Consider the following 22243-nt stretch of genomic DNA (forward strand, 5'->3'; position numbering starts at 1 on the left):
ATTAATAACATCTATGATCTTACATTTTTTCATTCAAAAATATTATGCATCTTTCCATGTTGGTAAACGTAGCTCTAAATCAGCATTTTTAATTATTGCTGAGTATCAGATGATACGTATGCATATATTAATAAATATGTAGTCAACCAGTTTTTTAGGGATAGATGTTGAAGTAATCTCCAAATTGCAGCCATTGCAGTTAGCAAGGGATGTCAGTAAATATGCGTGCAGTTCTCCAGTGTCATATGAAGTCCTTGAAGTAGAATTTCAGGTCAAAGGTCATATACTTTCAACAACTATATTTCATTATGAAATAAGATGGGACTATGAAATTAATATAGTCTCATGATAAAACATTTAAATTGTACATAAGAGTACCCAGGAAAATCTAAGTCCCCCTTTTACCTCAGATTGAGCTTCCACTTTTTAGGGATAATTATTACCAGTGGCTCCTTGTGTATCTGCGTATAGAAGCAAATATATGTATGGGTAGACTTCAAAATTTACTTTAGTACTTTATTCTTTTTGAGCAGATAATGCATGACTGTGGAAAAAAATTTAAATATGTGTTATTCCGTGCTTTGCTTTTTTCAGTTCGTATGTTTTGGAGATCTATATCAGCACCCGTAACTCAATTCATTTTATCAGTTCATCGTTTTGTTTTATGTGTATAATATACTGGTCCAGTGCAAGGACATTTAGGTTGTTTTCATTGAAACAGAACTGCAATAAATGTCCTTTGCATCTGTCTTTGTATACAACATGCTGTCAGATGGAGGTAGAACTTCCCAGGCTCCCAAAGTTCTCCATGGAGACATTTGCCGTGGATGATACACTGGCAGAAAGTGAGGTTTCCATCAAGCAAGAGAAGCTTCCTTTGCTAAATCCACAGGGAGTTTTATCCCTCCTGGCTTCCTTCAATGGATCTAGAAACTCTGATCACCATGCTCAAGTACAAGTAACTGGTAACAACCCTAGCACATCACTGCAAGCAGGTCAGTTTCCTAGGAATATCTCTTCCCAGGCCTGGGCCAGACTCTTTTGAGGTCTAATCTTTGTCCTCTAAAAATGTTGCACCAATTACACTCACATCAAAACTCCAAAAACAAAACTTTTTGGAAAGAAGAAATGGGAGTAAATATAGTAATGACATGTTTGAATCATGGGGTTAAATACATTGTAAAGTCAGAATTGTTGAGATTATTTTTTTTGAAAGTTTTGCTCCCCCCTCCCCCAACACACACACACACACACACACACACACACACACACACACACACACACACACAGAGTCCTGTGTATGTTATTTTATTTTGAGACAAGGTCTTGTTCTGTCACCCAGGCTGGAGTGCAGTAGTGCAGTCATGGCTCACTGCAGCCTTGAACTCTTGGGCTTAACCCATTCTCCCACCTCAGCCTCCTGAATGGCTGGGATTACAGGCATGTGTCACCACATCTGGCTAATTATTGTATTTTTTGTAGAGATGTAGTTTTACCATGTTGCCCAGGCTGGTCTAGAACTCCTGAGCTCAAGTGTTCCTCCTGCCTCAGCCTCCTGAGTAGCTAGGACTACAGGCACAGGCTATAGGACTATGCCACCATACTTAGCTAATCCTGTGTATTTTAGGTTACTGGTGGGGATTAAAAAAAACTCGAGAGCCATATAGGTATTTAAAATTAGTTATTTCATTGTTTTTACATCTTATTTTATGTTTACGTTCATCAGATTTCTCTATTCCAACTTGATAATGTTGCTACAATTTGTGACAAATGATTGATGCTCTTGGTATTCTACCTCCATGCAGTTTATTTAGCACTGACCTGTAGTTCTCTTACTCTTGCTTAGATCATCTTTCTTTCCATTTCTTGTTGGTTGGCCTTGGTCATCCTCTCATTTCCTACCCAGCACTGACATTCCTACTCCTGATTTTTTTTCCTTTCTCCTCACTTTTTGGCTTGCTTTTTCTGTTTCATACTGATGTTGGCTTTGACATTGTTTATTGTTGCCTTTCTCAGTTGCGTTCACTTATGGACTTGCCTCCATAGAATGAGAGGCTGGAGCCCTTTCTGTTGCCAGTAGAATTGCTTGACTTCATGTTTAACAGAAGTACTCATTCATGTTAGGTAAGCAGCCAGGTGATTGTAAGACAGCTCTGATGTATTTTGTTAATTCTGAAGAAACTTTTAAGTACTGCTAAACATAATTCTTGATAGTGTGGATACAATGACTGCTTAATAGACTTTGGAAAGTACTCCTTATAGATAGGAAGCTGAAATACACATATATTTTTATCTTTTTATCTAAAAACCTATTTTAGTACAAATGAGTCCAGCTGTGCTTGAGAATTTAAACCAGATATCCTGGAGCTGAAAGTCGATATTGTCAGTGTTTTAGCCAAGACTAGCTGACCTCTGCAGATCCCCTTTAAGTTTGTGGCATAAGCTAAATTCGGAAGTAAGTAAAAAACTTAAGGAAATCGATCAAAGTAGCACATACCTCTCTTACTTGATCTATTTCTCTTTAGATTTTTTTTTTTTTTATGGGATCATTCTATTCTAAAAGGTGATTCAGTCTGATGTTCCTAAGTACATGAAAATTTCAATGCAACCAAAAAATACTGAGTACATGTCACTTTAAAACAATCTTGCTTTGACTTTGATCATGTAGTGTCTTTTCTGTATTTCTATTGCACTTTGAGTAACTGGACTCACTGAATTTAAAATGTGCTTGGTGGTTTTCAAATGAGAATGTAGTGCAATTAGGTTTTTTTCTTAGTAAAATTCTGTACTATATTCTTGAAAAGTTTTGGAATAGAAGATAGCATTTGCTACTAGTTACTTATTATTTATTTATTTATTTATTTTTTAGGGCAGGAGAACTTGATAGTTAAGTGTTTAAGAAGTAATTTTGATTTAGTTGCAGTGTACAAAGTAGGGATATTAAATCCCAATTGTCTTCATGGAAAAATATTAGTAATACCTTCCAAAAAGTTATATACATTTGTGGTTCATAAAGTTTTTTTTAATATGGCTTTATTGAGATATAATTCATATACCATACAATTCACCTATTTAAAATATACAGTTTAGCTAGGTGTGGTGGCTCACTCTTGTAATCCCAGCACTTTGGGAGGCCGAGGCAGGTAGATCACCTGAGGTCAGGAGTTTGAGACCAGCCTAATCAACATGTGAAACCCTATCTCTACTAAAAATACGAAAATTAGCTGGGTGTGGTGGCGGGTGCCTGTAATCCTAGCTACTCAAGAGGCTGAGGCAGGAGAATCATTTGAACCCAGGAGGTGGAGGTTGCAGTGAGCCAAGATCACGCCATTGCACTCCAGCCTGGGCAACAAGAGCGAAACTCTGTCTCAAAAAAAAAAAAAAAAAAACACACACACACACATACACAGTTTAGTGCTTTTTGATATATTCACAGGGTTGTGCAGCTATTACCGCAATCTGATTTTAGAATATTTTTGGTCCCTCTAAAAGAAACCCCGTACCCATTAGCAATCACTCCTTGTTTCCTCTAATCCTCAGTCCTAGACATCCAGGAATCTCCTTTCTGTCCCTGCATTTGCCTGTTTCGGACATTTCATATAAATGACAAAATCATACAATATGTGCTCTTTTGTGACTGACTTCCTTCACTTAATGAAACGTTTTCAAGGCTCATCCATGTTGTAGCATGTATCACATTTTGTTCATTCATGGGCTGGTGAATATTTGGGTTCTTTCTACTTTTTGGTTGTTATGAATAATGCTGCTATGAACATGGGTATACAACTATCTGAGTCTCTGCTTTCAATTCCTAGGTATTTGTTATAACCAAGAGTGGAATTACCGGCTCATGTTTAACTTTTTGAGTAGCCTCCAAACTGTTTTCCACAGCTGCTACACCATTTTGCGTTCCCACCAGCAGTGCACCAGGGTTGCAATTTCTCCACGTTCTTGCCAACACTTGTTTTCTGCCTTTTTGATAATAGGCATCCTTAAGGGTATTAAATGGTATCTTATTGTGGTTTTGATTTGTATTTCCCTAATAACTAATGATGTTGAGTATCTTTTTATGTGCTTATTGACCATTTATGTATCTTTGTGGGAAAATATATTCAAATGCTTTGCTTTTTAAAATTAGGTTGTCTTTTTAGTAGTGAGTTGTAAGAGTTCTTTGTATATTCTGGATACTGAACCCTTATCAGATATGTGATTTGCAAATACAGTTGTGTGTTGCTTAATGACAGGGATACTTTCTGAGAAATGCAGCATTAGGCAAGTTTATGATTGTGTGAACATCATAGAGCATACTCAGACACCTAGATGGTATAGCCTACAACACACCTAGGCTATATGGTGTAGCCTATTGCTTAGTCTACAAGCCTGTACAGTATGTTATTGTATTGACTATTATAGGCACTTGTAACACAGTGGTTAGTATTTGTGTATCTAAACACATTTTAATATAGAAAAGGTATAGTAAAAATATGGCATAAAAGGTAAAAAATGAGCTGGGTACAGTGACTCATGGTTGCAATTCCAGCATTTTGGGAGTCTGAGGTGGGAGGACTGCTTGAGGACATAGGAGTTTGAGACCAGCCTGGGCAGTATAGTTGATACCCCATCTTTACAAAAAAGTTAAAAAATTAACTGGGCTTGGTGGTATTTGCCTGTAGTCCCAGCTACTCAGGAGACCGAGGCGGTAGGATTGCTTGAGTCCAGGAGCTTGAGGCGGTGGTGAGCTGTAATTGTGCCACTGTAGAGGGCCTGGGGGACAGAGTGAGACCCTGTTTTTTTTTTTTTTTTTTTTTTTAAGAGAGAGACATAAAAAATGGTATACCTGTGTAGGGTACTTACCATGAATGGAACTTACAGGTCTAGAAGTTGCTCTGGGTGAGTCAGTGGTAAGTGCATGTGAAGGCCTAGGACATTGCTTTACACCACTGTAGACTTTATAAACACTGTACACTTAGGCTACCCTAAATTTATTTAAATTTTTTTCTTCAATAATAAATTAACCTTAGCCTCCTGTAATTGAGTACTTTAAACTTTTCAGTTTTTTAAAACTTTCTGATTCTTGTATAATAACTTAGATTAAAACACAAACATTGTATAGGTGTATAAAAACATTTTCTTTATATCCTTATTCTGTAAGCTTTTTTCTATTTTTAAAAGTTTTTGGCTGGGCGTAGTGGGTCACACCTGTAATCCCAACACTTCGGGAGGCTTGAGATGGGAGGATTGCTTGAGGCAGGAGTTCAAGACCAAACTCTTTTTTTTTTTTTTTTAAAGAAAAAGAAAAAAAAAGTTTTTATTTTTTGCTTTTTAAACGTGTTTGTTATGTTAGCCTAGGCCTACACAGGGTCAGGATCATCAGTATCACTGTCTTCCACTTCCACATCTTGTCCCACTGTAAGGTCTGCGGGGTAGTGCAGACATGGAGCTGTCATCTCCTATGATGATAATGCCTTGATGTGGAATACCTCCTGAAGGACCTGCCTGAGGCTGTTTTACAGTTAATTTTAAAAAGAATAAGTCAAACTGGAGTACACTCTTTACTTTTTATTGACCTCTTGGGGATGAAGAAAGAAGTACACTCTTAATGATAAAAACCATAGTATAGCATATACATACACCAGTAACATGGTCATTTATTATCAAGTATTATGTAGTGTACATAACGGTATGTGCTATACATGACGGGCAGTGCAGTAGGTTTCTTCACACCAGCATCACCACAAACGTGCCTGTAATGCTTTGCACTATGAAGTTACAATGGCTACAGTGTCACTAGGTGAGAAGAATTTTTCAGCTCTATTTTAATCTTATGGGACAACCTCCCTATGTGCTGTTGTCTTCAAGTGAAACATCATTACATGGTGCATGACTGTATCTGGCTTGTCTTTTTACTTTCTTGTTGGTATTGTTTGTAGCACAAAAGTTTTTAATTTTGGTGTAGTCCAGTGTATCTATTTTTGCTTTTGTGGCTGTGTTTTTGATATTATATGTTAAAGAAACATTGCTTAACCCAAGGCCACAAAAACTTCTATGTTTTTTCCTAAGAGTTTTATAGTTGTAACTCCTAGATTTAGGTCTCTAAGGGGTTGAACTTCTTTCTTTTGGTGATGGATATACAGTTGTCCCAGCCTCTGAATTGTTTGGGCATACTTTGTTAAAAATCAGTTGGCCATAAATATAGGATATTTTTCTGGTCTCTCAATATGTCTGTCCTTAAGCTGGTACTACACTGTCTTCATTGCTGTAGCTTTGTAGTTAGTTTTGAAACTTGGAAGTATACTTTCTTTTTTGCCAAGATTGTTTTGACTTTTTTGTAGTTCATGAAGTTTAAACACTACATCTGGTATTATTTTTCACTTTTCTAATAGATTATAATGTTGGATATGTTAGAAATGTATGTCTAGTTCCAGGTAATTAAAGTTTTCTGGGTAGCTGATTCACTTTTTATTCACTAAATCTTTATTTTAATCACTGTGGATGAAAGTCATTTATTTGGTATTATATAATAAAAATTATACATACACATATATGATATACTTGGAACACAGTTTAACTTTTTCTATGCAGTTCAGACTGACTATTGTAAAACATTAGCCATCATATGTTATTTCCAGGTGCTTTAAAAAAATATATATATATATATAGTGCTATTGGCTTTTGTACTAAATAGCTAGGTCTTCGGAGTTCATCTACCTATGGTGTTTTCCTTTATTCTCCTTATTGTCAGCTGTTACTTAAAAAAAAAGCTTTATACTTTTAAATTACAGAATAACTATCAATTGTAGAAAATACAAGTAAAGTCTAAGAAGAAAATAAAATTTACCCTAATTTGGCCACACAGACTTTTTTAAGGCATGTTTTAAAATTAGATTATATTGTGCACATTGTTTTGAAACCTGCATAGACTGTGTATATTCCATGTCACTAATCATCTTTCTAAATCTTTCTGTTGTTTTAATGTCTGTATTTGTTGTATTATATGATTGTACTTTAAAAAACATTTAGCATAGTTTCACTTTTTCATTACATTTAAAATTTTGTTGCTGCATCTTTGTAGACACTCATGATTTTATCCTTAGGAAAGATTTTTAGAAGTGGGTTTGCTGGATCCATTTTTAAGGTTTTTGATATATGAAGCTAGATTTTCTCCTGGAAGGTTTGAACTAATTTGTAATGTCTTTCATAATGAACAAAAGTAATGTTTGCCTCCTCCTTGATCAATAGTTTTATTATTGTTTTCTTTGATCTTTGCAAATTTGATAGGCAACCTATGGAATTTTGGTTTTATTTACATTTGTTTAACATTTAAATTTTTAATTTCATATTTATTCATCATTTAATTTCTTTTGGGAATTACCCAATCATATTTTGCGTGTTTTCTGTTATGTTTTCTTTCTTTCTTTTTTTTTTTTTGAGATGGAGTCTTGCTCTGTCGCCCAGGCTGGAGTGCAGTGGCACGACCTCCACTCACTGCAAGCTCTGCCTCTTGGGTTCACGCCATTCTCCTGCCTCAGCCTCCCGAGTAGCTGGGACTACAGGCGCCCGCCACCACGCCTGGCTAATTTTTTGCATTTTTAGTAGAGATGGGGTTTCACGATGTTAGCCAGGATGGTCTCATTCTCCTGACCTCGTGATCCGCCCGGCTCATCCTCCCAAAATGCTGGGATTACAAGTGTGAGCCACCGCGTCTGGCCTACATTTTCTTAAAAATTTCTTTTTGTTAAGTGCTTTGTTTATTGGGATATTCATTTTTTTATTCATGTTGTAAGAATTTCCAATTCTTTGTTTTTATATTTATGACTTCTTAAATGTGTAATCAAATGTATCAGTCTTTTATTGCTTCTGAGTTTTCTCCATTATATGCCTTTTACTTATATTTTCACCTAATGTTTTTATAGGTTTCAAAATTACAGTTAAAATTTTATTTAATCTTAAAATGATTTGTTAAAACTTGTTAGGTAGGGTTCTAACTTTAATTTTTCTACTCCTTTTAATGCTGTTGAATAATTCTTTCTCAATTGATTCGAAATGCTACTTTTATCATTACCCTACATTCCCAACTTGGAATTTATTTCTGGACTTTCTGTGTTAGTCCATTGATCTGTCTGTTCCTGTGTTACTCCCCTTGTTGTTTTACATCTTTTATAATAAAGATCTACAATATCTGGGGTAAGACTGGAACCTTGATGTTAGTCTTTGAAAAATAAATTACAGTTTTTCTTATCCATTTATTCCAGGTAAGCTCTAAAATCAGCAACTCAAGGTCTAAAAAGTATTTTGAGATTTGGGTTGAATTGTATTAAATGTATAGATAGATGAATTACTCTCCATACTCAGCAATATGGTTATGTTTTTTATTCAGATTTTATCTTAAGAACCTTAATAAAGCCTTGTAGTGTTTTTCATATGGGTCCTACATATTGCCTACTACAAGGTATTTTATTTAAGTAGTGTTGTGCACAAGTTTGTGCACCTGTACATCTCATGTAATATTTGTGACATATGAAAATTTTTTTCATGTTTATCTGAAATGCAGATTTATCTGGACATCTTGTATTTCATTTGCTAAATCTGGTAACCCTGTGCATATTTTTTAACTATTACAGAGTTTAAAAAATGTACTCCAAAGTAGAGACGGTTCAATAAATCCTCATTAACCCACCATGTATCTCAAATAGTCATAAACTTTCTGCATTTCTTATAAAGGTAGTTTAAATTTTTTATTGCTGATTTTTTAGCTTGCTGTCTTAGATATTCATGTTATATATATTAAGAGTTTTATTCTTTTCTAGTACTTCCACTTGAGGAAACTTTAGTGTTATTGCATTGGCTCTAACTTTTTTTTTTGAGACAGTCTCACTCTGTCGCCAGGCTGGAGTGCCGTGGCACAATCTTGGCTCACTGCAACCTCTGCCTCCCAGGTTCAAGCAATTCTTCTGCCTCAGCCTCCCGAGTAGCTGGGACTACAGGTGCGTGCCACTACGGCCAGCTAATTTTTGTATTTTTAGTATAGATGGGGTTTCACCATGTTGGCTAGGATGGTCTCAATCTCTTGACCTTGTGATCTGCCTGCCTCGGCCTCCCAAAGTGCTGGGATTACAGGCGTGAGTAACCGGCTGTAACTTTTAAATAACTTTTTAATAACTTTACATTCTTACTGGCAGTGTTGGAGATATTTTTGTCTTTTGGTTTTTAAATGGAAATATTTCTAGTGTTTCTGTGTTAGGTAAGTAAGAGTTCTTACTAAATTTTGTTTTCCTAATATTATTAGATTTGGGATTGACATACATGATTTACAAGCTCTGTTTCTGTTTTCCTAATATTATTAGATTTGGGATTGACATCTTATATGTGATTTATGAGCTCTTGAGCTTGAGCAGTTCATTCAGTCTCTCTGAGCACTTCTGATTTTTCATCTGTCAAATAAATTCATCCCACAGAGATCTTTTTGTAACATAAGGCAATGGATGCAAAACAAGTTTTCAAGCTATCATAAGGGCATATAAGTTACATGTACTTTAATATATTTATTTAATTAATCTCTCTTGTTCAGTCATTTATGATTACCTATTTCTCCAGTGCCCAATTATCCTGATTTATATTTTTTAAGAAGAATTTAAGATGCTTAGTGGTAGACGATTATCCTAAATATGTCTGTTTACAGATAGCAACCTATGGTTGTTTCTGCTGTAATATCATGTTTGTTTTTCTGCCAAATCTCTTATTATGAAAAATCTCTTATGAAAACAGAAGTTTCATTGGAGAAAGAGGACTGGAGAGTTTCTGTAGGACTGACATAAGTATTTATGTAGCTTTACTCTAAAAATAATAAATATGCTGACTAAATTCAATAAAAACAACCAAATTTTTCCTCCTTCACCCTTGAGTCCATCCACATTCTCAGAAGGTTCTTAGCTTCTCCTATCACATTTTTCCTTGACCATGCAGTTTTACTTGCAGAACTGTTCACAACTGCCAGTGGTAAACAAAAGAATAAAAGAATGCTTGAGTAAACAAAACAATTCTATTTCAGAAGAACACACAAACAATACAGCTCTGTGTGCCTATTCTTTGATGCAACTATTATTTTTCCTATTTACGTTGTGCTAATTCCAGTTGGTGTTGTAGTAATAATGCTTTAGTGTACTGAGTTTTCCCCCAATTGATGATGTTATATCTACATTATGTTATAAAAGCTCATGCTGTAAGAGACTTGCCTATATTTGCTAGTACAGGGTAAATAGTAAGTATTGTATTAATAAATACTTGTTGATTGCAAATGGCCAGATGACTTATTTCAAATATTGAGGCTCATTGAGGTTCACTGTTATTGCCCTGGCTAGGTATTCAAGCCTGGCTCAGTAAACTGTACTTATTGGATACTGGTTCAAAACAAAGTAAAAAATGTAATCCTACTGTTGTGCAAAGTCATAGTACCTTTTTACTTTTGGCAAGTGTTGTTACATTATAGGAAGATAAGAACTAGAGCAGGTTTGGAGAAAGGCACACAAAGTGACAAGGAGAAAGGTACCATAGTATATAAACTAAAAGGGTTTGGGTGTTTCAACTTGGAAGTTAAAGGGATGAATTTGAAGTATAGAAGACTGGGATCATATAGGTAAGTTGAACTTGTTTTTAAATCTCAGCCTGATGAACTGTTGTTTATTTTTACCCCCAGTGTTGAAATAAGACAGTTGGATAGAAGCACTTTATTTTGAAACTGAAAATGTAATTAATTCTCTAAAAGTTTAGGTATATTTATGAATGATAGATTCGTATTTAGTTACTAAATGGAATTAAGCTATTTTAAGCCTTCTGAGGTATAAATCAAGGGGGCAGCATAAGCATATTCTCCCATATGGGTACTAGTTCAAATATTTGCTTTCCTGTTACATAGAATAGGGACACAACTGTTTTGTGAACCCCAAGTGTAGAATTGTGACCAATGACTTTGGCACTAAACATAGGGAGGAACTTTGTAACAAAGTAGTTCAGATTATGGAATGGAAAAAGGGGAATTTGTTCTTTCTACAAATGGTTTCAGCATGTCCTAAATGACAATTTGGTGGAGTTGTTGTGGAAGAAATTCAAGTAGTGGATTGATGTTTGAATTGGGTGACTTGTATGGTCCTGCCAGTTCTGAGATTTTATGATAAAGTGTCAGGAATCACTATTTCTTAGAGAACATCAGCCTGAATGGGCAATAAATCCAGAAAAAGTACAAGAAATTTTGCTAAAATGTGGAGATGGCTGTTTTGCCTTTAAAAGTTGATGAACCATAGCCTCATTTTACATTTTTAAAATAATGCTCTTTAAAAATGAAATGGTCATGAAAGAAATATAGACAGTGTAGAAGGGCATGAGCTAGAAAGTAATAGTGCTCTAATCCTCCGACCACCGTTTCCCTTTCCATCTAGTAGTGAGGGAAAGGGCGGTGTTGAGAATTAGTCTTTGCTTTTTGGCTTGAATAATTGACTCCACAGTGGCAGTGCCATTAACTGAGAGATGGGATAAAACTTGCAAGAACAGGAAGCTATGCGGAGCAAGCTTCCTGAACTGTCTTACATTGTTTGTCTGATTGAATTATTTAGGCCTTGAATTCTGTTTGTGCTCTAGTGACATTTTGTCTTCAAAGATGTTAAATTATTCCAAAAGTAAGAGACACTGACTTGGAGAGGTTTTTACTGGCCAGATTTGGGATAATTTGAACGTTAGACAGAATATACAGTTGACCCTGTGTATCTGTGGGTTCCATATATGCAGGTTAAGCCAACCACAGATTGAAAGTGTTCTGTAGTTGTGTCCGTACTGAACAGTTACAGACTTTTTTCCTTTCATTTTCCCCTAAACAACATAACAATTATTTACATAGTATTTACATTGTATTAGGTATCATAAGTAATCAAAAGACGATTTAAAGTATATGAGATGGTGTGTGTAGGTTTCATGCCGATACCATGTCATTTTATGTAAGGGACTTGAGCATCTGTGCATTTTGGTATCTGCTGGGAGGTCCTGGAGCCAGTGTGTCCCATAGATATTGAAGAGGGCTGTGTATTATAATTTGTCCTATAAAGAACCTGTGAATCCATCTCGATAGTAAAAAAGGTAGGGTGGGGGTGGTTCTTTACAGAAGGATGCCAGTTGATAAAATGTAGAAGGAATGATGGAATCAGAAAAACCATTTTGTAACTCTCAGTGTAAAAATTGATTCAGGCAAAAATCATTGATGGTGAAAATTTGTTGGGAAATTAAATATTCATTGGTTTAAAAGTATCACCTCACAAATTATTTACTAATTGCAAAAGAGAAAATGTACCTTTGTAATTGAGAGTCTGGCAATCATCAGCTTAACAAAATGATCAATCTTAGCATCATGAACGGTGGGACAGCCCATTATTTTTGCCTTTCATGGGGTGCAGTAAGAAAAAAAAAATCACCGGTAGAGTTGTCCCACCAAAAATATTTAATTTAAACCTAATCATGATGGAATAATCAGACAGATCTAGAATTTGTGCTGTTTTAAATGACCACTGGCCTAGTCTCTTCAAGAAAGTATCATGAAAAGCTTTGTGGTAGTGGCGTAGGGATTCAATTAAAAAAAGACTAAGGAGACTTACCAACCAAATTCAGTGGATTAATAAAAATTAAGTTCAGTAAATTTGGATTTAATAAAAACTCATACAAAAGACATTTTTGGAACAATTTGTAACATTTGAGTATGAATTATAAAACAGATGAGTTTATGAAAATGTTATTTTGGGGGTGTTATATAAATGATATTTTGATTATATAGGAAAATGTCCTTATTCTCAGAAGAGGTATTTCAGAATGAAGTGGCATGATGTCTAGAAATTACTTTTGTTTTCTTCTGACATCACCACATTGATCGTGTGCTAAAAATTACTTTCAAGTGGTTCAGAAGAAAATTGTGTGTGTGTGTGTAAAGATATGGTAAAATGTTAACAATATAGATGAAGGATATATAGATGTTTATTATACATCCTTCAATTTCTTATTAGGTTTAAACATTTTAAAATATTACATTTTTCAAAACATGATTTTTAATGACTACATTGTAATTCCACATGGCTGTGTATGACAATTTGTTAAATAATTACGTGTAAAATTTTCAGCGAGAATACTTAGGGGCTATTTTATAAATGGTGGCTAAGAAACTTAAATAAACTTTCAAATATTCATTTAAACCTATACTGTAACTGAAATAGCACGAAAAGTAACCTTGCGTGACTTTATAACCTTATTAAACATTTTACCCATTTGCCTCTGAAGTCAAGATCTTAATCTCATTCAGAAGACCGAGTGGATAAGGATTTGGTATGCATAGATGGAGGCACTGGCAACCGGAGAGGTCCCAGGGCTGCATAACACTAAGTAGCTCATAGTGACTCAGCATTGGAACTTGGTATAACTTGTCTGTGATTAAAGCCATTCCAGTGATACCACAGTGATATAGTGGTACCACAAAGTAGTTTTAGTTTTGTTTCACTGAAAAATAATGAATGTCAGCATCTTTTCATATGATTAATGAACACTGAGTATCTTCTTTTGTGAAATACCTGTTCAAGTGTTTTGCCTGTTTTTCTACTGTGTTGTCTACCTTTTCCTTATTGATATGCGAGATTTCCTGTCTTGTTGAATATAAAATGTATACACAGCTTTCTTCCTCCTTCTCTGTCCACGTAGTCATGCCTGATTCCTCTTTGCCTTCTGGCATGATTGTTCAAGATGGTGGATAGGAGACAGGGCTGACCTGCAGCTCTTAACTCGGATGGACAGAACAGCATGTGGAGACTCACACCGTGGACTTCTTGCTCCAGGAACCACCACAGGAGTGTACTAGAAAAACTGAAAGAATTCACAGATGCTTTGAAAGAAGCAGCAGGCTGCTGCAAATTCTGTGAGACTGGCAGAAATCTCTGGTGCTCTCTCAAAACTGCCACCTTTTGGCTGGAGGCCAACCACAATATTACAGCAACTCATGACAGAATAGCCCTGCTTCAAGGTAGGAGAAAACAATAGCTAATTCCACTGCCTGCAACATCCTGGGCAACCAGTGGTCCTGAGTCTCTCCATGTGACAACACTGCTAGCATAACCAGCATCTGAGAAAGCCAGCACACTAAACATATCTACATCCAAGGACTCTCACAGAGTCTACTTCGCTCCTGTACCATCTCCACCAGAACAGGTGCTGGTATCCACAGCTGGGAGACCTGAAGACAGATTGTATCACAGGACTCTATGCAGACATCTGTAAGTACCAGCTCAGAGTCTGGTAGCCCCACTGGGTGGTTAGGCCCAGTAGAGCAATAACAATCACTGCAGTGTGGCTTGCTGGAAGCCCCATCCCTAACGGGGAGTGCATCACATCAAGGGACCACCAACGTGGTACAAAAGAATCTGAACAACAGCCCTTGAGTTCCAGATTTTTCCACTGAAATAGTCTACCCAAATGAGAAGGAATCAGAAAAGTAATTCTGATAATATGACAAGGTAATAAAACAAGGTTCTGTAACATCCCCAAAAGACCACACTAGCTCCCCAGCAATGGGTAATAAAACAAGGTTCTATAACATCCCCAAAAGACCACACTAGCTCCCCAGCAATGGGTCCAAATCAAGAAGAAGTCTCTGAATTGCGAAATAAATAACTCAGAAGGTTGATTATTAAGCTACTCAGGGAGATACCAGGGAAAGGTGAAAACCAACTTAAATTTTAAAAAAATACAAGATATGGATGAAAAATGCTCCAGAAGATATTTACTCCAGAGAAGTAAATATCGTAGAGATAATTTTTATTCTAGAGAATAAATAAATATTGTATTCCAGAGAAATAAATATCATAAAGAAAAAAAGAATCACAACTTCTGGAAATGAAAAACACACTTAGAGAAATGCAGAATGCACTGGAATTCCCACAGTAGACTAGAACAAATAGAAGAAAGAACTTCAGAGCTCAAAGATAAGGCTTACAAATTAACCCAATCAGACAAAGACAGAGCAAAAAGAATAAAAAAAATGAACAAAGCCTCCACAAAGTTTGGGATTATGTTAAATGGCCAAACCTAACTATAATTGGTGGTCCTGAGGAAGATGAGAAATATAAAAGTTTGGAAAACATATTTCAGGGAATAATTGAGGAAAACTTCCCCGGCTTCACAAGAGATCTAGGTATCCAAATACAAGAAGCTAAAGGAACACCTGGGAAATTCATCACAAAAAGATCATCACCCACACACATAGTTATCAGGTTATCTAAAGGCAAAACAAAGGAAAGAATCTTAAGAGCTATCAGGCAAAAGCATCAGGTAACCTATAAAGGAAAACCTATCAGATTAACAGCAGATTTCTCAGCAGAACCCCTACAAGCCAGAAGGGATTTGGATCCTATCTTTAGCCTCTACAAACAAAATAATTGCCAGCCAAGAATTTTATATTGAGCAAAACGAACCTTCATAAATGGAAAGATAAAGTCTTTCTCAGACAAACAAATGCTGAGAGGATTCACCATCACCACACCAGCACTACAAGAAATGCTAAAAGGAGTTCTAAATGTTGAAGCAAAACCTTGAAATACACCAAAATAGAACCTTCTCAAAGCGTAAATCTGATGACCTACACAACAGTAACACAATGGAAGCAAAAAGGTATTCAGGCAACAAATAGCACGATGAATAAAACAGTACCTCACATCTCAATACCAACATTGAATGTAAATGGCCTAAATGCTCCTCTTAAAATACATATAATGGCAGAATGGATACAAGTCCACCAACTAAGTATCTGCTGTCTTCAAGAGACTCACCTAACACATAAGGACTCACATAAACTTAAGGTAAAAGGGTGGAAAAAGATATTTCATGCAAATGGAAGCCAAAAGCAAGCAGGAATAGCTATTCTTATATCAGACAAACTTTAAAGCAACAACAGTTAAAAAAGACAAAGAAGGACATTATATAATAATAAAAGAGTCCAGCAGGAAAATATCACAGTCCTAAATATATATGGACCTAACATTGGAGTTCCAAATTTATAAAACAATTACTACTAGACTTAAGAAATGAGATAGATGGCAACACAATAATAGTGGGGGATTCTAATACTCCATTGACAGCACAGGTCATCAAGACAGAAAGTCAACAAAGAATGGACTTAAACTATACCATAGAACAAATGGACTTAACAGATATTTACAGAATATTCTACCCAACAACTGCAGAATATACATTCTTGTCAGCACATGGAACATTCTCTAAGATAGACCATATGATAGGTCATGAAACAGGTCTCAATAAATGCAACAAAATTGGCTGGGCACGGTGGCTCATGCCTGTAATTCCACCACTTTGGGAGGCCGAGGCGGGCGGATCACAAGGTTAGGAGATTGAGACCTTCCTGGCTAACACGTTGAAACTCCGTCTCTACTAAAAATAAAAAAATTAGCTGGGCGTGGTGGCACGTGCCTGTAGTCCCAGCTACTCTGGAGACTGAGGGAGGAGAATTGCTTGAACCTGGGAGGCAGGGGTTGCAGTGAGCCAAGATCGTGCCACTGCACCCCAGCCTGGGCAACAGAATGAGACTCCGTCTCAAAAAAAGTAGACTGGGCACAGTGGCTCATGCCTATAATCCCAGCACTTTGGGAGGCTGAGGCGGGCGGATCACAAGGTCAGGAGTTTGAGACCAGCCTGGCCAATTTGGTGAAACCCCTTCTCTACTAAAATACAAAAAATTAGCCAGCCGTGGTGGCGTGCGCCTATAGTCCCAGCTACTCGGGAGGCTGAGGCAGGGGAATCACTTGAACCCTGGAGGTGGAGGTTGCAGTGAGCCGAGATCATGCCACTGCACTGCAGCCTGGTGACAGAGCAAGACTCCATCTTAAAAAAAAAAAAAAAGTAACAAAATCAAAATTATATCAGGTACCTTCTCAGACCACAGTGGAATAAAATTGGAAATCAACTCCAAAAGGAACCATCAAAACTGTACAAATACATGGAAATTAAATAATCTGCTTCTGAATGATCTTTGGTTTAACAATGAAATCAAGGTGGAAATTAAAAAATTCTTGCAACTGAACAGTAATAGTGACACAACTTACCAAAACTTCTGGAATATAGCAAATGTGGTGCTGAGAAGAAAGGTCATAGCATTAAATGCCTGCATCAAAAAGTCTGAAAGAGCACAAAATCTAAGGTTACACCTCAAGGAACTAAAGAAACGAAGAACAAACCAAACCCAAACCCAGCAGAAGAAAATAAATAACAAAGATTAGAGCAGAACTAAACAAAATTGAAACAGATAAACAAAAACAAAAGATAAATGCAAGAAAAAGCTGTTTATTTGAAAAGATAAACAACATTGAAAGACCATTAGTAAGATTAACCAAGAAGAGAGATGTAAATAAGCTCAATTAGAAATGAAATGGGAAATACTGCAACTGATACCACAGAAATATAAAAGATTATTCAAGTTTACTATGAGCACAAACTAGAAAATCTAGAGATGGATAAATTCCTGGAAATATACTACCCTACTAGATTAAATTGGAAGAAATAGAAACTCTGAACAGACCAGTAACAAGTAGCAAGATTGAAACAGTAATGAAAAAACTGCCAACAAAAAAAATTCCAGGACTGGATGGATTCACAGCTGGATTCTATCAGGCATTCAGAGAAGAATTGGTATCAGTCTTACTAAAACTATTCCACGAGATAGAGAAGGAGGGTACCCTCCCCAAATAAGTCTTTGAAGCCAGTATCACCCTAATACCAAAATCAGGAAAGGTTATAATAACAACAACAAAAACAAAAAGAAGGAAAGAAGGAAGGAGGCAGCAAGTGGGGGAGGGAGATTGGGGAGGGAGGAAGGAAAAGAAAACCACATACCAATATCCCTGATGAACATAAATGCAAAAATCCTCAACAAAAAAAAAAAGTCTGGGTACAGTGGCTCATGCCTGTAATCCCAGCAATTTGAAAGGCTGATGTGGGTGGATCACCTGAGATCAGGAGTTTGAGACCAACCCGGCCAACATGTTGAAACCCTGTCTCTACTAAAAATACAAAAGTTAGCCGGGCGTGGTGGCACACGCCTGTAATTCCAGCTACTCAGGAGGCTGAGGCAGGAGAATCGCTTGAACCCGAGAGGTTGAGTGAGCTGAGATCATGCCACTGCACCCCAGTCTGGGCAACAAGAGCAAAACTCCGTCTCAAAAAAACAAAACAAAACAAAACAAAAACTAGCTAACCAAATTCAATAGCTTATCAAAAAGATAATACACCATAATCAAGTGGGTTTCATGACAGAGATGTAGTGATGAATTAACACATGCAAGTCAATAAATGTGATCCATCACATAAACAGAATTAAAAACAAAAATCATATGATCGTATCAATAGTTGCAGAAAAAGCATTTAACAATATGATTAAAACCCTTAGCAAAATCAGTATAGAAGGGAGATACCTCGAAGTAATAAAAGCCGTCTGTGACAAACCCACAGCCAACATTATACTGAATGAGGAAAAGTTGAAAACATTTCCCCTGAGAACTGGAACAAGACAAGGATGCTCACTTTCACCACTTCCATTCGACATTGTACTAGAAGTCCCAGCCAGAGCAGTCAGACAAGAGAAGGAAATAAAGCGGATCCACATTGGTAAAGACAAAGTCAAACTGTCACTGTTCACCAATGATATGATCATATACCTAGAAAACCCTAAAGACCCAGAAAGCTCCTTGATCTCATGAATGAATTTAGTAAAGTTTCAGGATACAAAATCAGCGTACACAAATCAGAAGCATTGCTAAACACCAACAATAACAAAGCCGAGAATCAAATCAAGGACTAAAACCCCTTTACAACAGCTGCAATAAATAAACAAACAAACAAATAAATAAAATACTTAGGAATATACCTAATCAAGGAGGTGAAACATCTCTGCAAGGAAAACTGCAAAACATTGCTGAAAGAAATCATAGATGACTCAAACAAATGGAAACACATGCCAAGCTCTTGGATGGGTAGAATCAGTATTGTGAAAATGACCATACTGCCAAAAGCAATCTACAGATTCAATGCAATTCCCATCAAAATACCGTCGTCATTCCTCACAGAACTAGAGAAAACAATCCTGAAGTTCATATGGAACCAAGAAAGAGCCCACATAGCCAAAGCAAGAGTAAGCAAAAAGAACAAATCTGGAGGCATCACATTATCTGACTTCAAGCTATATACTACAAGGCTATAGTTACCAAAACAGTATGGTACTGGTATAAAAATAGGCATGTAGACCAATGGAACAGATGAGAGAACCCAGAAATAAAGCCAAATACTTACAGCCAACTGGTCTTTGACAAAGCAAACAAAAACATTAAGTGGGGAAAGGACATCCCTTTCAATAAATGGTGCTGGGATAATTGGCAAGCCACATGTAGAAGAATGAAACTGGATCCTCATCTCTCACCTTATACAAAAATCAACTCAAGATGGAGTAAAGACTTAAATCTAAGATCTGAAATTATAAAAATTCTAGAAGATAACATCGGAAAAACCCTTCTGGGCATTGGCTCAGGTAAGGACTTCATGACCAAGAATCCAAAAACAAATGCAGCAAAAACGAAGATAAGTAGATTATTAAACGAAAAAGCTTCTGCACAGTAAAAGAAATAATCAGCAGAGTAAACAGACAACCCACAGAGTGGGAAAAACAATATTCTCAACGGTGCATCTGACAAAGGACTAATACCCAGAATCTACAAGGAACTCAAATCAGCAAGATAAAAAACAATCCCATCAAAAAGTGGGCAAGGGACATGAATAGACAGTTCTCAAAAGAAAATATACAAATGGCCAACAGACATATGAAAAAATGCTCAATACCACTAATTATCAGGGAAATGCAAATCAAAACCATAAGGAGATACCACCTTACTCCTGGAAGAATGGCCATAATTTAAAAAATCAAGAAACAACAGATGTTGGTGTAGATGTGGTAAAAAGGGAACACTTTTACACTGCTGGTGGGAAAGTAAACCACTATGGAAAACAGTATGGAGATTCCTTAAAGAACTAAAATAGAACTACCATTTGATCCAGCAATCCCAGTACTGGGTATCTACTCAGAGGAAAAGAAGTCATTATTTGAAAAAGACACTTGCACACACATTTATAGCAGCACACTTCACAGTTGCAAAAAAATGGAGCCCACTTAAATGCCCATCAACAAACAAGTGGATAAAGAAAATGTAGTGCCTATGTGTATATATACAGCTCTGTTGCCCAGGCTGGAGTGCAGTGGTGCGATCTCGGCTCACTGCAACCTCCAACACACATACACACCATGGAATACTGTTCAACCATAAAAAGGAATGAAATAATGGCATTCGCAGCAACCTGGATGGAGTTGGAGACCATTTTTCTAAGTTCAGTAACTCAGGAATGGAAAACCAAACATCATATGTTTTCACTTATAAGCAGGAGCTAAGCTATGAGGATGCAAAGGCATAAGAGTGATATAATGGATTTTTGGGGACTTGGAGGAGAAAGGTGGGGGGGCGAGGGATAAAAGACTACATATTGGGTACAGTGTACACTGCTTAGGTGATGGGTGCATCAAAATCTCAGAAATCGCCATTAAAGAACTTTTCCATTCAACCACACACCGCCTGTTCCCTCAAAGCTATTGAAGTAAAAATATAAATAAATAGATCAAATAATTCTAAAAAAAAGTAAATGATTGAAAGAAGTCAAAAGTAATAATACCATATGACATGTAAAATAATAGGAAATCCCAATTTTAAGACTATAAAGTGCTATATTCTGGAAAAAATCTACACACATGTATGTATCAGATATTTTCTACTATCCTGTGACTTGTGTTTTTACCCCTGTAATGTTGTCTTTTAATGAGCAGAAGTTCTTAATTTTAGTGCAACTTATTTTATTTTATTTTTTTAGATGGAGTCTCACTCTGTCGCCCAGGCTGGAGTGCAGGGGTGCGATCTCGGCTCACTGCAACCTCTCCCTCTCCGGCTCAAGCAGTTCTCCTGCCTCAGCCTCCTGAGTAGCTGGGACTATAGGCACGTGCCACCATGCCCGGCTAATTTTTTGTATTTTTAGTAGAGACAGGGTTTCACCATGCTGGCCAGGCTGATCTTGAATTCCTGACCTCGTGATCCGCCTGCCTCGACCTCCTAAAGTGCTGGGATTACAGGCGTGAGCCACTGCGCCCGGCCTAGTGCAACTTAATTTATCACTTTATGAGCAGTGAGCTTTTTGTACTATTTAGGAAATTGTTACCTACTGTAAGGTTACAGTTTTTTACATTTAGAGTTTTTTACATTTAGAGTTACTGTACATTTGGTATTGATTTTTGCATGTTGGTTTTAGGGGTCAAGATTTATTTTACATTTTGTCTTAATTACTATAGCCTTGTAATAATTCTAATTCATAATAAATATAATAGGTAATATAAATCTTCCAATTTGTTATTTAAAATCACCCTAGTCATTTATTTCTTATTTACTTTTTTTAGAATTTGCTTATAAATTTCTACCCCACCCCACCCCCCACAAACACACACATAAACACACTACTAGGATTTTGCTTGGGGTTGCTTTGAATCTATTGATAATTTGGGGAGAATTAACATCTTTCCAATACTGAAACCTACCAACCCATGAACATGTTATAACCCCCATTTATTTAGGACTTTCATTTCTCCAAGCTTCTGTAAGTTTTTTTGGTTGATTTTAGACAGAATCTCACTCTGTCACCCAGGCTGGAGTGCAGTGGCGTGATCTCGGCTCACTGCAACCTCTGCCTCCTGGGTTCATCTGATTCTCCTGCCTCAGCCTCCTGGGACTACAGGCACGTGCCACTGCACCTGGCTAATTTTGTACTTAAGGTAGAGATGGGGTTTCACTATGGTCTCGAATTCCTGACCTCAGATGATCCTCCCACCTCAGCTTCCCAAAGTGCTGGGTTTACAGGCGTGAGCTGCTGCATCCAGACTAAGCTTCTGTAGTTTTTTTTTTTTTTTTTTTTTTTTTTTTGAGACAGTCTTGCTCTGTGGCCAGGCCGGAATGCAGTGGTGTGATCTCGGCTTACTGCAACCTCTGCCTCCCGGGTTCAAGCAGTTCTTCTGCCTCAGCCTTCCAAGTAGCTGGGACTACAGGCGCATGCCACCATGCCCAGCTAATTTTTGTAT

At 36.8% G+C, this 22243-nt stretch overlaps 1 protein-coding gene across 2 annotated transcripts in view; it reads left to right on the forward strand.

Annotated features, from left to right (window-relative positions):
* Positions 1 to 22243, forward strand: part of CDK8 (cyclin dependent kinase 8) — a 151427-nt gene that overhangs the window by 13205 nt on the left and 115979 nt on the right. The gene's annotated exons all lie outside the window — the stretch shown is intronic.

The sequence above is a fragment of the Pan paniscus genome, chromosome 14 (assembly GCF_029289425.2).
Source record: "Pan paniscus chromosome 14, NHGRI_mPanPan1-v2.0_pri, whole genome shotgun sequence".
Taxonomy (NCBI): Eukaryota; Metazoa; Chordata; class Mammalia; order Primates; family Hominidae; genus Pan; species Pan paniscus.